The sequence below is a fragment of the Micropterus dolomieu genome, linkage group LG07 (assembly GCF_021292245.1).
Source record: "Micropterus dolomieu isolate WLL.071019.BEF.003 ecotype Adirondacks linkage group LG07, ASM2129224v1, whole genome shotgun sequence".
NCBI lineage: Eukaryota > Metazoa > Chordata > Actinopteri > Centrarchiformes > Centrarchidae > Micropterus > Micropterus dolomieu.
Window position 1 is genome coordinate 15,912,156 of NC_060156.1, and position 18,026 is coordinate 15,930,181.

At 41.7% G+C, this 18,026-nt stretch overlaps 1 protein-coding gene across 4 annotated transcripts in view; it reads left to right on the top strand.

Moving 5' to 3' along the window:
• The first annotated feature begins 8,615 nt into the window (after nucleotides 1–8,615).
• Nucleotides 8,616–18,026, top strand: part of bcl9 (BCL9 transcription coactivator) — a 30,151-nt gene continuing 20,740 nt past the window's right edge. The window contains exons 1-3 of one of the 4 annotated variants that reach the window (XM_046053755.1): nucleotides 8,616–8,785; nucleotides 9,010–9,177; nucleotides 10,714–10,879. The gene's annotated coding sequence lies outside the window, so the exon portion shown is untranslated. Of the gene's footprint in view, nucleotides 8,786–8,854; nucleotides 9,178–9,621; nucleotides 9,783–10,713; nucleotides 10,880–18,026 lie in introns of those variants that run through there. The other 3 variants (XM_046053754.1, XM_046053753.1, XM_046053756.1) reach the window with 3 other exon arrangements.

The following is an 18,026-nucleotide window of genomic DNA, read 5'->3' on the forward strand; positions in this document are numbered from 1 at the left end:
GCGAGGGGGGGGGGGGGGGGGGGGGGCGACGAGAGTGAAAAAGTGCAGGAAGCCGATAGAGAGAGCGATGGAGTGAGAAGAGAAGAAGAGAGTGAGATACCATCATGTAAACAGTCTGAAGCACTGCATAGAGATGGAGGAGGCTGTTGCCATGGCGGCAGAGGCTGCATCCTTTTGTTAAAGATGTCACTCAGGGGGAATCAGGGCTAATGAGGAAGGACTTTGCGCCTGTGCGTGCATGTGTGCACACAAGTGTTTAGTCAATGTGTATCTGAGCAACACGGTCTTCTGGTATTCTTGAGTATTGGCGGCGGTATAATGCTTCTCACTTAAATAAAATTAAAAAAGAAAATGTAGAGGATGATAGCGGAAAATACAGTTGAGAGCACAGGGAGGAGCGGGAAATTAAAACAGAGGAAAGCTGAAGTCAAGCAGGGGTTACACAGCCCATGTAGAGAAATGTCAATGTCATTGGGTAGAAGGGCACAAGGCAGTGAACTAAAAATGATTGTAACTGTGTGTGTGTGTGTGTGTGTGTGTGTGTGTGTGTGTGTGTGTGTGTCAGCGTGCCCGAGTGAACTCTATTGAGACTTAGGGAAGAGATGTGTGTATGTGTGCATGTGTGTGGTTTGGTGTGACGCTGTGCTGCGTAGGTGGTTTGTTCTCTGTGCTCTTCATCTCACTGCAAATTAGTGAAGAATCAAAGGGAAACAGGTTTCATTTAATCCTACCCTCTCTGTCTCTCTCCGTCTCTCTTTCTTTTTCTCTTTTCCCTCTCTTGTCTCTCCGTCCTCGGCAAACAGCCTTGAGCCTCCCACAGAGTGAATGCAGACATCTGCCTGCACTTTCTCTCTCTCTCTCTCTCTCTCTCCCTCTTTTTTGAACCAACACACACACACAAAAACGCACACACAAACACACACACGGTGTATTTGTTTTGTTGTCAGCATCGTCATCAAAGAGAGTGAGAGAGGTCTTCGTGCCATTCTCCCATTCTACTCCATTTCCCTCTCCTCACTCGTTCTGTTTCCCTCCAGCAGCCCTCTTATTCCTGATCTTCCTCTCTTTCCCTCTCTTCCTCTGCCTTTATAGACAGGGATAAATAATTTGATCTGGAGGGTTTTGAAATTCCACCACTCTGAGAGGCGTGACGTTAATCTTTTATTATCTGCTCTCTCATTCTTCCTCTCCCTTTCTCTTCCATTCCTTTTTTTCCTTATCTCTCTACCAGACCCTCCATCCCTCCCTCTTGCCTCCCTCCCCCCCAGCCCGTCCTTGCAGTATTCTAATGATTCATATTTCACATCCACTGCCTTTTCATTTAGCCTGTCTACAACGCTTCAGGGACAGCTACTCACGATCTTAATTGACTGAGGAGATAGAGGGGCTGGGTAGGTGGCAGAGGTAGAGCCACCATCCAACCCCCCCCAAGTCACTATGCACAAACAAGGGTGAAACAGAAAAAGACGCAAGCACATATATATTCCCTCCATCATCCACGCATTTGAACAAAAACACATCAATGCATGGGCAGGCATGCAGATTGTGGTAATTAAGCTGTCGATTTTTCTTAGGGTCAAGGGAGTGACGCAGGAGAGCAGAGCAGAAATGATGATGTGAAGGAAAGGATGCTCAGATGAGGAGAAATGAGAGGACTCACTCCCTCCCTTTCTCACCTCTCTCTCCATCTTTGCCTCTCTCCTCCTCTCTCTGTCTCTGTCCCCCACCACCCCAAACCCACCCTCCCACCCCCCCAACCCATCTCTCTGTCTGTCTGTGCCTCTCTTTGATCTCAGCCTCTGTCCCACGCTGCATATTAAGATGCCTGGGCCCCTGTTTGGTATTCTGAGGCGGGCACAGGGATGCCAGTCTCCATATCCTCTCCTCGCTTCTCTCTGAAAGAGAGCAAAAACCCCTCTGTCTGTCTCAAGATGCTTATCCCGCTAAATGGGTCTGAAATAGCTGGAGAACAGGGCGGGGGAGTGGCGGTGGCGGCTGGATAGAGAAGAAGAGAGATGCATGGAGGGGGGCGGGGGGAGAGGGCGGTAAGGGGAAGTATTAGACACACCACAGACGGGTGGTGGGGGAGGAGGGGATGGGGGGGGGGAATGGGAAGGGAAGGGAAGCGGGTTAGGGAAGAGAAGCAGAGTGATGGGGCTGATTTTAGCTGAGAGGATAATTAAACGCTATTATCACAATGGGCCAGTAATTCAGCTACCTTGTACATAGAGAAGCCAGCCCTCCCATGTTTGCCTCACTAAAAAGAGGGAGGAAGGAATGATGGGAGGAGGGAGAGGATAGGAGAGGAGAGGGAAGCATGGATTAATAGGCGGAGGAAGTGCAGGAGAAACAGAGAGAGAGAGACAGAGGCATGGAGGGAGAGAGAGAGAGAGAGAGAGAGAGAGATGGTAAAATAGGCAAACAGAATTAGAATGGGAGAATGAGTGGGAGAGTTTAGTGGTGGGGTGATTGCTCAGTGTTTGGGATTAGCGCGACTCTCTCTATCCCTCTCTCTCTCTCTCTCACCCACTCTCTCCCTCTCTCTCTCCAGATATCTCTCTTTCTTTCTTTCTCTCCCTCTCCTTCCATAAGCCCTGGGGATGGCACAGCTTTAGTTAAACTGCTCTATTAAACGGCGCCTGCTGAGAAAATCAAATTATAACTTCCTTTAATCAGCGAGTATCAGTGGCCCACACAGGAGCAGCCGCCTCTGACAGCACAGAGAGAGAGAGAGAGAGAAGGAGACTGTGACTGGAGACCTGAGGGAGGCCGATATGAACCTGTCTCCCGTCTGCTTCGGTTCCCATGGCAACAAGATAGAGTGAAGGGGAATATGGGTTGTGGAATGTCTGCATCTACCGTTTCCTCTCTGTAGGCATTCATACACAAAGATAGGAGAGAGGAAGAGAATAAGCTCAATGAGCCAGGGTTTGGGTGGCGTTTGAAGGTGGGTACACAACTACTGTCATATACATCCCCTATGTCTGCTAGCCCTTGCCAGACCTGAGCAGAGGTGGAAAGTAAGAAAGTACATATATTCAAGTACAGTTAGGAAGTACTTGTACTTTACCTAAGTATTTCCATTTTCGGCTACTTTATATTTCCACTCCACTAAAATATATAGGGAAATATTGTGCTTCTTACTCCACCACATTTATTCAATTACAATGATTAAGATGTTACATTATAAAACATATGATAAAATATAATTAATTTTTATCCAATAAACGAGTGGTTTGGCTTGTGAAAAACTGTGTTTACTCAGGGCCCGTTGTCACGTCTCCAACAACCCTTTCTCCTGGAAATTACGTTTATATATTACCAAATTGTTTTCCCAATTATGTTGTGCTGACAAACGTAATCGCTGCCTGGATCGTGTTCATAGGCAGCCTTTCAGAGAATGAAGCGTTACATTTATGAACCAAACTGGCGCCACAAGGAGGTGGTCAGGGTGGATGGCAGGCGTAAAAAATGCAGGACTGTGACACCAGAGACCAGGTTCACATCCTGATTTCCATCTGAGGTTAGGTTTAGGCAACAAAAGCACTTTGATTAAGGTCAGGGAAAGATCGTGGTAAAATGGTAACAATGTAAACATTGTGTCTTGTGATTCCAGTCACTGTAGACTTTGTGAACTGTATTAGATCACGATCTTTCCCTTACCTTAACCAAGTGTAGTACTTAAACATAAGAATTAAAATGTTTAATCATGCTGTAGGTACAATAAGTTGATACTGTACTGAAGAAGGAAAACCAATAAAGCGTGTTGTCAGTTATCATTTTACTGATATGTCCAGTATCAACATTTCCTCATTATGTTATTAGACAATGTAATCCAGCCAGTACTATGTTTCCATCAAAACATATTTTGCTGCAAATTGGTATATAAAGGTACTTTCTAGGAGACAGGGCTGCAGGGCTGCTGTTTCAGATGTCTATGAGCAGTTTCACCAAATAGACATTTTCTCTCAAAAACTCAAATGGTTTAAGACAAATAGTTGTTTGAGTGCAAAAAATAACTATTTGTGTAACAGGACTTTTCTTTTTGTTTTCCTTTCCTCTGCATTAATCATCTCACGACTGCTCAGATTTATCCTTCGAGGGGCCTCACCCCTCTGTTGGTAGCCACTGGACTAAACTACCAAACCATACATAACGTTAAAACTAGTTCCACCTCGACCAGCTACAACAGTAATATGTTACTTACACATTGATGCATCAGTATTAACAATCTTATAATGTAATAATCTGTCTGTTTACTTTTACCTTTGATACTTTAAGTGCATTCAGCTTATAACACTTCTGTTCCCTCTTCGGGAACTGCAGCTCAGTTCCTGTTTTTGCCGTAAAGGCCTCAGCCATATAAGCACAACAGACTCATGCAATCATAAATCCTTCTCGTTAGGAGGCGATCTAATCACTCTTGCCTCTGATTAGTCATTAACAGTCCAGTTAGTGAAATGGTGAGACACAGGTGGGTGGGCAACTGCTTAGATCTCCGGGGTCTGCCATGACTCGTTAATGATCGGTTAATTAACATTGTTTCAGTCCTCGGGCTTGTTTACACTCACCTGCCACGGGGAAGAGTCAGAAAACACTGCTGCAGGGGACAGTAAACAAGAGGAGGAGGAGAGAAGGAGGGTAGAAGGGAGGAAATGATGTTAAAACTTAACAACAGAATTAAATTTTTATGTCTTAAAGTTCAACTTCAGCTAGGCCAAAGCAAAGAGAGACATAAGATTGTATAGAAAAGAGCAGGGCCGGTGGTGAAAGTGAGGAGAATACAGTGAAACAGAATAAGCCAAGTGGTCGCATCTCAGTGCATCAACCATCATTAGAGATCTGCGAGGCAGTGCTTGCCTCTGTTACTCATAGCAACACTGCATACCATGATAATAGGCAGACTGATGATTGGTCAGGCTGCCACACTCTGGTAAGTGACCTCACCGCTGTGTGAGTGAGCTCACTGTCTCAGTATTTTGATAACCCAGCCAGTCCTGGCGTTCTTCGCAGGCCTGTTAATGAACAAACCTGAATCCGACCAGCACATCCTGCTGTAGGCCAACATATGAGCCCTAAAGATACGATACACCCCCCCATTCCCACGAAGCCACCGTGCATCCCAGTCTTCCCACTTTGACTGGCAAGATGTGTGTCTGTTTAACTAACAGAGTTAGTGTCTTTATCAATCAAACGTATCTCACCTCATCCCTCTTCTCTGCGTCTACAGTGTGTCTCCCCAGCATGAGACTGTTTATCGAAGCTTTAAATAATGCAGATGGTAATAGGATAAGTGAACAGTCAATGTTGGTGTCCTTCTTAAACACACACACACACGCAGAACACAGACAGATGATGCACACACACCCATGCATGCAGGCAGACAGATGGGCAAACGCACACACAGCATTGTTCTAATGTAACATTGGGCAGAATCTGGATTTTGTTTTACCATTTCCAAACTATTCTGGGTTACTCATGCTGGAGGATAGCCAGAACATAGACCTGAAGAGCTTTGCTAGTGTGCATGTCTAATGCAACCCAGTCTGGGAATACTGCCAGTTTACTGTTACTCCACCAGTGGGGTTTATCATACACACATGCACACACCCACACACTTACTTACACACACAGAACCAGAGAGGAAGGTGTGTGTGTGTGTGTGTGTGTGTGTGAACACACACACACAGAAAGAGAGACAGAGCTTTGTGGTGTGTCACTGATCTCTGCTAGCATGCACAAACATGTCCCATGTAGCCGTGGTCTGCTTGTCAAAAGTCACAAATATGCAGCTCTCATCCCATGAAAGTGTGTCCTACAGTATGTCATCCCACTGCTCATTATAAAAGGCTTCAGTGTTGCTGATGCTCTACAGTTCGAGATATGCCGAGAGACATGTGGTACGTTCACACACCTAACAAGAAACAAACAAACAAACTTTTAAGCCAAATCTCAAACAAACCGAATAACTAACTAGGTTCACATAGACTAAAAGAGTTTAAGTAATAAGACACAAGTCATTTTTTAAGCAAATCGCAAAATCACGGTATTTATTGGTTTACTTTATCTTCTATAATGTAAACCCCTTGGGATTTCTGTCCATTGGTCTGCTGGGACATTGCAATGGACATTTTACACTATTTTCTGACAATTTAAAGACCAAATTATTATTTGAGAGAAAGCCATTGGCATCTTCATTCAATAGAGAAAATAAGTGGTAGTTTCAGACCTAAATGATACTAAAAGTATCGAGCACAAATCATGCAACCCAAACAATTTTTGAGCATGCCATCCCTATTTCCTGTGTATTCAGTTCCAAATCTGCTCTTACTATGGCCCTATTTCCAGCTATTTTGAAGACTGTGAGCAAAAAAATCCCTGTTGCAAACTTAAATTTAGTGACTCAACTCCTCTTAAAAACTCAAAAGATATAATACACATTCATGATTTCGTCCTCACCCTCAAACAGCCTCTTGAAGATGAATGCTCTCAGTTTGAAAAAAACATCTTCACTTTCTGTTCTCAGAAAAGTACAGGAATGCACACACACACACACACACACACACACACACACACACACACACACACACACACACACACACACACCAGGCCAACTAATAATGTGTGCACTTAAACACCAATTCATTCAATCCCCAGTTGTCATGATTATACATTTGGGTTAGATTTGAAATGTATCTTGATTAAATATTGAGAAGGACCACTCTCATGCATGTCCTTAATGTTTCACTCTTCCTCTGAGGCTCTGATAAGTGTGTCTGTGTGTGTGTGTGTGTGTGTGTGTGTGTGTGTGCGCGCTGTAACCGAACATAATTTTATTTTTGAAGTGGCATCGGTGGCATATTTTTTTAATGTCATTAGCTACTTTGAGCACTATTAAAGTGTATTGCACAATGCATCATCAGTGACGACTACCCCTCGTTGATATAAATTGGGTGGACAAATTATGAGAAACATCTTTTGTGTACGTGTAGGGCCTACATGTATAAGTATGGATGTTCATATATCTAAACTGTGTGTAATTCTATATACGTCGTATGTATGTTAAAACTATATGTCTCTTGATATATTCATGTAAATTCTTACAGGGCTTCTCTGCATTAAAGACATTTTTTCTTCCTCCTTTCTTTTACCATTCTTGTTTTATAAAAATGAATTTTCTTCTAATGATTTTGCATCATTGTGAGCACAACAGTAAGAATGGTATGATTTGGGGGTTATGATTCCTGCAATGATCTGATTAATTAAGTTACTTGTTGACAATAAAGTACAAAAACCGATACTGATATGTTTGTAAGTGTCTTGAAGGGGAACTCTACCGATTTTTCATATATAATGGTCGGTTTACGTGTGAGGAGTAGTCAGCCTCTGCAACACTGACATTTCTATAATATCTTCTGATGCCCTGTTCCTTTCAGAGCATCAGAAGTTATACAAATGTTGTCAAGTTTGATAAAAATTACCCCTGGTGATGTCATCAGGAGTCACAGACTGGAGGTGTGGAGTTTGGAAGGCATGGACCTTCACCAAGCAGAGATGAGCTAATGAAAAAATGGTTGCATTATGGGAAATGTAGGATCAAGTGTTTCTGGAACCCATTCTGCAGACCGAAAAACCTGGATATTGTAGCCTGTTTCTGCTTTAATCCCCCCCCCCCCCCCCCCCCCCCCCTTTCTTTCTTTTGTGAGCCCCCAGCTTTATGGAATTGCAATATTAGATGGCTGTACTCCTTTAATACAAATGCAGATATAGATATGTAAGTGCTTCCTTTTAATACAGCTGCTGCTAAATTGACAACTTCCTTAAGGGAGAAAAACATCTGGACATGAAATAACCAGAATGTTAATTCCACAAATGGCTAAATACCTGCAGACACTAGGCTTCAACTCACGATTATGTTTTATATTAATCTGCCAATTGTGTTTTGACTAATTTATTAATAATTTCATCTGCAGGCCTGCGCTATTAGGCTACTGAAAAAATGCCCATCACAATTCCTAAAACCAGAGGCGACATCTTCAAATGTCTGGACAAACAGTCCAAAACCTCATGATATTTAGTTAACTATCGCATAAGACACAGCAAAGCAGAAAACTGTCTGGAACTAGCGAAGTTAGGCATTTTTGGAGCAATCACCAGTCGCCGATTATTTTAATGTCGATCAACTAACGTTAATCAATTTATCCACTAGCTTAATCATTTCAGTTCTTATATTACGATCTGATTTGACTGATACCGACATAACGTGTGCATTTGAAGCATACTTTTAAACAAAAAATCCTCTTGCGAGGACTTCTACAAGTTTGATGCTTCTCTGCTCCGAAGTTCTGTATGGGGAAGTTTGATGTCTCCACAAAGACGAGGGTAAAACTCCACAACTAAGATAAAAATACAACATTTTAAAGCACAGTTTATGTGCGTTTGCTCTTCTCTGTATAAATGTATGTTATGCAGTGTTTACCGTGTGACATGGAGCGGACATTTGCGTCTCTCGCTGTCCGAAAGTAACATTCTCACTGGCACACAGACCTGACCTAGAATTGCTACTTAGAATTCGGGCTAAACCATCGCGCTGAAACGGAGGGGGGAGCAGAGACGACAGGAAATCTTGACTGGGATGTAATGGAGTTGGACCACTGGAAAGCTCGGGCGAAAGGGGGGAGACACATTTTTATTTTATAATGTTACCGTGATAATGTTGTGATTTGATAAGTGTGGGCTATGAATCCGTCGTCCGAGGGAAACGGGAATTAAGCTAACATCCCAGGTGAGTATTCTTTTATACAAATCCAGGTGGAAAGTGTCGCTACCACAGCTCGCCTCCTGGCAACGGGCACACGCGGGTCCTCCTCCCGGGGACATCTCACTCCGGTATCCGTTCTTCTCTGCCTCTGTCCCCGAAGGCTGGTTAGCAAGCCCACGTCGTGTCTGGCCTGGTAGACAGTGAGCGCCCTTTCAACCGTGAATGCCGATTCTTTTTTTTTTTTGCAGAGCACCAAAAGCGGATTATTCACGATGTTTTCAGCATGGTGTAAAACCCGCGGAGAAATATTGGTTTTTACCCCATTATACTGGAGGACCGCCCGTGCTTCGTGAAAATGAAAAAAGGATACAATGCAGCATGCATGTTATGCATTCTTCGGGAGTACCACACCGCTGGTATTGTATTTACTTTATTAAAAATGTGTTTGATATGATTTATAAACGCGTAGCGAGATTATAGGCCTCGGCTGCTGATTGTGTCGGCCAGCCCTATCATCTGCCGAGCGATTTAATTGTTACATTGTTAACGGAGCTAGCAGAACTTGAAAATGAGCGTTTGCCTAAGGAGGGCCTGGATTGTTTTATTGACAGACAAAGCCCTGAAATGAAGCCCATTTCTGTGTGTTTTTTGTGTGCTTGTGGCCGACGTCGTTGTTCTCGCTCTCAGCCGCCGTCCAGTGCCTCCCTCTTCGGGGAAGACTTTGTTTGCGCTGGCCGACGCTCCATGAATGCAAGTGCTGAAGTCCTCCCTTCCCCCCCAGCTCTCTGGCGAAACAGGAACAACTTCTTTTAGGAAAAAGAAAAAAAAAGTTCCTGGAGTTTCAAGCGCCATGGAATTACTTTGTCCGCCAAGAGTTGTCCAGTGAGGCGCTGAGATTTCAGGAGGAGGGGGGGAGTCTAGTCTATGTAGCTGTTGTGTGCTTTACGTTTATTTGCAGAGTTTTAGGTTTGTGGATGTCTTGTGTGTATTTTAGGGACGACTTCCTCGAGTAGGCCCGTTTGTGAGTAACTTGTGTGGCATTACTGTGTTACCTTGGCAAGACGAGAGAGCTAAGCATGTCAAAGAATATGTTCAGTTTTTTATTGAGTTTTGCCAATCGTGTTTAACTTGACTTGTGAGTGAAAAAAATAAATCCACAGGTCCTACAGTGTAAAAATGTTTAGTAAAAGACATCTGATACCTGGGAATTGTGTGAATTCACTCCCCTAATGAATACAGTCTTGTTACCTTTCATGTGTTTATTTCGAAAGTGTCCCTAAGTCATTTGTTTTCCTTTTCTTACTAAAGATTTTGCACAAAGTTATCAAATTCCCATTAAATGTGTATACAGCAACATACTGGCCTTAATACTTTGTTTTCTCTCTCATAATTGTAAAGAGAAAATCTCACCAGCTTTTGTGCTTTGTTACAGTTCGCCTTCTAGTCCTTTTTAGCTGATTCTGTCATCCCGAGTGACTTCTGACTTTGCAGGTCAGACTTCAGAGTCTTAGCCAAGGATGGTTTTGAAGCATACCTGCCATTTGCTGCGATTGAACTGCAGACCTTCCTGTTACAGGACAGTGGTCTCTTAAATTGCCAGGCAAAACTGCTGTCTTCTTTGAACGTGTATTTGTTTAATAGTCCACAGGCTAAATGTATTTATCATTCTATGGTCACTACTTCTACACTATTATGTTTGCATTGTTGCGGTCTAAAAAAGTCACTCTTCTGCTCTCACAGTTGATATTTAGAGGAAGGACGAAGTCCTCTTGGATGCAAAGAAGCTCTTGATAGAGTATCATGCGCTGTCTTGTAGTCCCTTATGTGTACACTGGTCGGTTATGTGTTGGCGACATGTTAGTCTTGTCAACATGAGTGACTGAGTGCTTTTCCTTGCCATTTTGCTTGTTTGTGTTTCACCTGACGAGCAAAGTTCTCTCCCTCTGTTCCAGGTGTGAATGACTTGTGGCTGTAGGGTGCCGTGAGAGGGCCAGGTTCCTGCACAGCCTCCGTGGCTGACTGGGAGGAGTCGAGTGGAGAGCAGACATCAGTGCCCAGGGGACCCGAGACCTGGTTCTCCATATGAGGCCCTGCTGAAAGGGCAGGGGGGCTTCTGAGGTAACCCAGCACAACTCTGGCTCCCTTTGTGTGTGTGTGTGTGTCACACTGAATGTTTCTTCCACTCTTCTCAAAAACATACAATATACAAATACAAATACAGTCCTCTTATCCTCAGAATCAGCTTTATTGCCAAGTTTACACATACAAGGAATTTGCTTTGGTGGTTTGCTGCTAAACAATAAACATAGCAGGTAGAATCCCAATTATCCTTATAATCCTTCATAATAATCCTTATCCTAATTGCTTTCATTGCTTTACTACTCTATAAACTTAACTGTGAAAATGCTAAGAAACAAGCACCATAAATTATGACAGGATCATATGGGCCGTGTCCGAAATCGCTTCCTATTTATTACATAGTGCACTATATTTACGGTCCACCATTTTATTTGAGTGTCTGGATTCTGAGTGAGTAAATTTATGCTCTTTGTAGTACCCTTAGAAATTCCCTCAATGTAATGAAAAGCCCTGTGTCCATGGCACGTGATAAAAACAAAAATCAGCAATGTGACGCTACACTTGTCAGTTATGATGCAAAATGACGATTCATGAATGTCTGACGTCTCAACTTTTCCTCACTCGACTGTAAACTATGATTTTCCTTCATGTAGGGAGCAGTGAACAAAGTCATGGTGTAGCAGTACAGCAAGTAGTTGCTTTCGCTGTACATGGGACCTAGTAAAGCAAAAACGAAAAAAGAACGAGACATGCCTGTTGGGCAGATTTTCCTCACTAGCATTTTATACATTTTCCTGACAATAATGGTGCTTTCAGACCAAAAGCGAAGCGAGCGTTCGGGGTGGTGAGTTTACATACAAAGTCAATGCAAAGATGCGTAGAGCTGCGATTTCATGTCTGGTGGCGCAAAGCGCCGCAAAGGCAACATGAAGGAAGTTGAATATTTTCAACTCAAGCGAGAAATTCGCATGACGCTGAGTCGCGATAGCCTATCAGCGTTGAGATTGTCCGTCCGTCACAGACAGCTATGTATGTATGTATTATGCTCTGACAACTATGCTGTTTGCTCAAGGGAAGGGCCCGGAGTAAACTGCTTTTATTAAATTAGCTTTTTACTTTGGTTTTTGGGATTACAACATTGATTTATCTTCACTCGAGCTTCTCAGCAGCTAGATTCCGTGCACATCCGGTTCCAGTGTTGTTAGCCTCGTTTGGCGCTACTTCATTTTTATATAAAAACTGGACATTGCTGGGAGAAAAGAAAGCGAGGAGGTTGAACTACCTGGTGAGTTCAGAAAACATGCGTATGTAACTTTATTCCACCTATCGTTGTACTTTACTGTGACTAAGTTAGCATAGAATAACCCTGATCGATCCGAACTCCATTCAGAAAACAAACATTTTAGAAGTTGTTGTCTGCTGTCTTGCTGACAGACCTGACAAAGCATGAAGTCATATGTTTAACAAATCTGCATCATATTGTAGTTAATTCGGCATCAGTTTGATCCGTTTATTGCTATTTAATCGCAGCAGAATGTTTACTTTGGGTTCATACAGCTGTAGTAATGGCGAGTTGTGTTTATTCGCGTTGTGTGTGAACACTCCAGCGATAAAACCCCCACGAGGAGAGCGTTGTGTGGATTAAATTCGCATTTGGTCTGAATGCCGCATAATGATGTTTCTCTTTTTAAACCAACAACATTTGTTGAGACCAACATTTGTTACATTATCAAGCATGACAGCAAACACTTCTTTCTTGAACTCACAGACTGACTGGTGCCAGGCTGTCCCTGACATCTGCCTCTATCTTTTTGACATTTATCTGTGGAGGTCGCACATTGATAGCTGTATTCTAATGAGAGAGTCCTTGAATTGTAGAGGGGTTACTCCTGTACAGCCTCTCTGTGAAGCGCAGTGAAGAGGAGAGGGACCTCGGAGCTGCACGGCTCTGTACGATCAGTGCGATGTTTGGTCTTAGTCTCTGATCTGCACATGCTGAGGACACAACATGGTCAGGGTGCTCTTCCTGAAGACGCTGTCCACACTGTTTATTTATCTGCTATCTAATCCGAAGCGTGTCCACCAAAAACCACAGTGAGGTGAAGGATGCAGGGAAATGGATATTGATGTAAAGTGGCAACGGATTTATTTTCTCCTTTGTGTATTGGACTCTCGTGTTTCCGTGCATTTGTTTGCTTCATGGGTTTTCTAATTAAAACTCGCAAGGCTTGTGCTGTGTATGACATGGAGGGATGGGTTTGAGGGGCGGTTTGTCTCATCGTCTGTGCAGTGAGTGGAAGGGGGCTCCCTTTCCCATGCATACAGTAGATTAGACCAAAGTGTTTCTTGTTTTTTTTCTATTGCTTGAAATGTTTATTTGTGCTCTGTTGACTGAATCTGATCTCTTTTTGTATTGATTTGCTCATAAACTAAGGAGCATTTACATTTAGCAAAAATAAAGCATCGGTTTGCCATTTACCTGGTGTTCTGACTAAGATGTCCATTCACAATTAAAAAGGAATTTCGTTCCCGATAAATGGCTCCTACAATAGTCAGCCCTCCATAGTACAGTAATTATGTAGTATTCCCCATGGAGCAGGAAAAATACTATTTAGTTTGTACCTGTCGTAGATTTGTAAGTATTCATTCTGCATTCAATTCAACATTGCTGTACTTCTATATATAAAATCATCATATACAATTACTTACAGTCTAGTTTTACATTGTGCACATAACATGAAAATATTTTAGTATAATATGTTACAGAGAATTCACAAATTTTGTAGAGGGTATTTTCTCCCTTTGCACCCACAAAATGTGCATTTGTTTCCCAGTTCCAAAAAACTAGGGCTTGAGATGAGACACTTTTTCATTCTTCAGTTTGTAGGAGATAATTCACAACTACTAGATTGAATTTGCCGCTTGTGTCTGTTGATTTATTGATTGCTGCAAATATTGCCCATTTCCCCCATAATGGGTAGTTGTGATGCCTTTCTCGTCAGTCGAAATAAGTAGTGATCTGATCTAATACATTAAATTGGTATCGTCGACTACACCCAAATGTGACCAGTCCACATAAATACTGTTTCTGTCCCGCTCTGTATAAAATTGTGACCACGTCGTTTTGAAAAGCTTCTAAATGTAATATAATTAATAATTATATATAATTCACTCAGTGGGTTACACTGGGGTTTTTTTTCCAGAGAAAAAGGTGAACTGGTATTGGATTGGTACTCAGCTAAATCAGCCAATACCCTGAGTTAGGTATCAAATTGGTATTTAAGGAGAGGAAAAAGTGGAATTGGTGTACCCCTAAATATAGTCACTGTGCAGCATATGTGAAAGGTCAAGCTACAAAATGCAGAAGCGAGTTAGGACCAATAACAATATTGTGAGGGGGGAAAAAAAATAAAAAATTACTGGACGGATGGATAATATTATTATAAGTGTTCAATAAATAAGGCCCTGTTGTTTTAGGAGCACTAACACCAGTTTTTCCAAACCAAAACTAGTGGTAAATGACAAAGTATTTATTATTCAGTTTATAGTCATACATGCCACGCAGCATTTTCAGCAAGTGCATGAATAAGTGCATCACTTGTTTTCTTCATTTATTCATTTGTTCAGTTCTGCGCTGACCAATACAGAGCAGCCATCACTTAGAAACATAGTAAAGATAAATTACTATAATAAAGGAAATCGACTACACAAGACTATAGGATGTCACTTTAAAACAAATCTTTTAGAACTGAAACTACCAGCTTCTAGTAGGAAGTCTTCACAGCTTAGTGTGCCTTTCCAAACAGTCACAGCTATAAATATGAATATGTTTTTCTAATAGCTGCATTTCATATCTTTTTTTAGTGTAGGAGGTCTCAGTCTCATATGTGTGGTGGGATTGTTGCCCATACAGGATCCTCTGGGATGTGTCTGGCTGAGTCAGAATGTACCTATAATACTGCTTTCATGTTTCTCTGCTGTGATTGACAGTTATTGCACAGACGGGCTGCTCCTCCTGCCTGGGGGGGAGGGGTCCTCTCAAACAGAGTGTCTCTCAGGTGGAACCTGGGGGACGCGGTGACCTGCGGTAACCCCTACTTTCTGTGCTAAAAGCTGCCAGCCATGCTGAGGTCCTGTCCGGTTAACAGATGACTGTTGCCACTAGTTAGCCCAGTTTAATGTAGCAAAAGGACACTACGCTGACCAGCAGAGGTTTAGAGAGCAAACCATATTTTAAAATCTGTTTTTCATAGACAACCAGATAAGATGCAAGCACTCGACAATGATGCTACTGAGGAAAAATATATATCTTTCTGACGCTGTCAGGCTATTTGGCATTTATTTTAAATGTTATATTTTAATGTAATTAATTTTTGTCTGTGTGGTTTTCCAACAAGAGGAAGATGACATTCCTGATAGTCTCCCTTTCGTCAAATTACCATCACACTTATTGCATGTGACACAATTCAAAGAGCTTTGTTTTAATTTGAAATTGTTTTTTTGAGCCAGTGATAAGCTTTCATCAACTGTGTCAAATCTTCATTATCAAGTGTTGTTTGAGTGTACTGTCAGTGGGAATGAGAGTAAGCTTCTGGTCTTTATGTTCTTTGGCTGAGCTCTTCCTGAGTTTTAATATATACTTTTCTATTTTCAAGGAGATTGCACCTAGATCTTTGGAGGGATTTAGAAATGTGAATACACTAACAATTTCTTCAAAATTACATGATGGGCAATTCAGATGGGTTTAAGATTTTGTAGGCAGATATTTGGGCCTTTGAATGGATTCATTCAGTGTCATAGGAAATCTGAAGAACGGGATAACCTTTTATTTCAAGATAATGTTTTATTCTAATATTGCCTTTAAATAGCTATAGAGATATCGATCGTAGTTTGTTAACAAATGTAACTACAGATGGTGTTAATATTGGATTTTGTTTAGATGTATCAGTCAGCGATGCCAGAGGCGTTGTAGCCATTTTGCCACCAGTTTGTGGTTCTTTTTGCTAACAGAACTACTAAAATGTATGAAGTTGAGGTGAGACTTTATTTTCCCTCTCAGCCTAATTACAGTCTGATCAATATGACATGAACAAGGCAGAAATTATATGTAGTAGTTTATTTCATAATATCAATCAATCGCTATGGGTGGCAATCAGCAGGGACCTCCCAATAAAATATGATCTTGATGAAGTGCTAATGCTAACATGCTAGCATCTATTGTCATTCCTGAAGTACTACAATTCTGTAATATTGTGGTTTGATGACAGTGTGTTTTCTTAGGTGGTGTGTTGTCAAAGTTGTATCATAACAGAATTTAGTGGGACTGTCTGGAGTCTCTTGGGCTGGCAAATCAACAGGTTCCCTCCTTTGTGCTTCTACAATGTTTAGTTCTGGATGTGCCTGCATGTTGGTCTTATCATTGTTCATGTCATTTCTTAAAACCGTGACCAAAATAGTGCCACACCTTGGATAAAGATAATGTTTAAACTGCTCAAATATCATCTTGGATGAAGATCGTGTTTAAACTGCTCAAATTTCATCTTTATCCTCCATGTTTGTTTTTGCTCACTGTCTAGTAATTTGAAACATGTGCTTATTAGGGCTCTACCAAATGTCTTTATTTTAATTTTATTTTTTTTTTTACATTTGAAGCTTCTATTGACGATTTCGATTGAAGCTTCGAATGACATATTTTATGTCATCACCCTAAAAGAAATTTAAAATACTCGATTTGAATAAAGTGATTCATCAGATTTATTGAGTTAGTGTTTAAGTACAGGCAGAATGAGTAGAATTTGATTGAATGATGATTTACAATTCCAATGTCGACGTGAACGAAGCTTCCAAGCTGCGAAGCTGCTTATGCTCATAAATTAAGAGAATAATTGTGTTCTTGTACCTCTCAGTTTATCTTTTATCCACCTTTAATGTAATGAAAACCAGTTATAATGCCTCATACATACAGTGCCAAAATTTGGATTCTAAGGTCATTATAGCAATACAAAAATGTCACAAATGTTGTAGCTATTCTAAAACCAGACGCTTGCCTGCAAATGAATGGGGAGTCTGGGTGAAGGCAACATGGAGGGAAGTGAGAATTTGCAAAGTGTCCCTTTTTAAGAATAAAGAAGGAAGTATCTCTAGTATAGCATTAATTAACAGGATTAAATTTACACTTCTGTGTCAAGTCATGCCGTAGCCTGATGCAAGACCACAAGAACTGTGATTGGTCGACTTGGTAGTATCGCATTTCCTCCAATCCCCCAGGAAGTGCTCTGTGCTTTGAAGCCAATTCTACTTGTGGCCAAACCAGACATTTTCCCATAGACTTACATTGTTAAAGAAGTGGCTGTAAAACAAAATTCTTTTGAGCGTCAGGACCCCATGAAATTACTCTTTTCACTATCAGAATTTGATCCATTCCATATAACATTTAGAAAGCATGGAATAGCCACACGATTATCATTTAACCCCCATTCCCCCAAGACGGCGAAGGGCTCAACCGGAAGTTGGCTAGCTTGGCTAGTATAAATGCTCACGATGGCGTGGCTATGTTTCTACAGCATAGACTCGATGAGAAGTACCCTGCTATGGGTAATAGCAGGGTAGATATGTCTTGCTTCAGAGCATTTGTAGAGAAACCTAAAGGAGGCTCAGGCTCATGGGAACATGCCATAAACTTGTAGCACAGTTTTTAGTGCATCTCAGACATTATTAGGACAGCTAAGTACTGCCGCATGTGGGTATTTCTATGTGCAGTGGTATGAGTATGAGCATGTATATTGCTCTGTGCCTGTATATTTAATTGGGCAGGTCTTTGCCAGTGTGTTTAAAATTCCATGGAAATGACACACGAATACAAACTGGGGTAAATCAGGACACAATCTGGCTCATATTCCCTCCAGAGTGCTAATTTTGTTGTATGATAGTGGAGAAGAGACGCCGCATGTGTTGTGTACGCTGTGTGTTTGTGTGTGTTCTGCTTTGAGTAAAATGTGTTGTTGCTTGTTTGTTGTCATGCCAGGTCAGTAGAGATGCCTGAACTGTGTCACATGGTCTGACAGGTTGAGATGTCACTTTCTTTCTGTTGCGTAGTGATTTGTAATGTACAAAAAAGAATCTATGGACGAATATTTTTGGGCAGCACATCTTAAAATTTAATTTCTTTTCTGCCTAATGTTCTTAG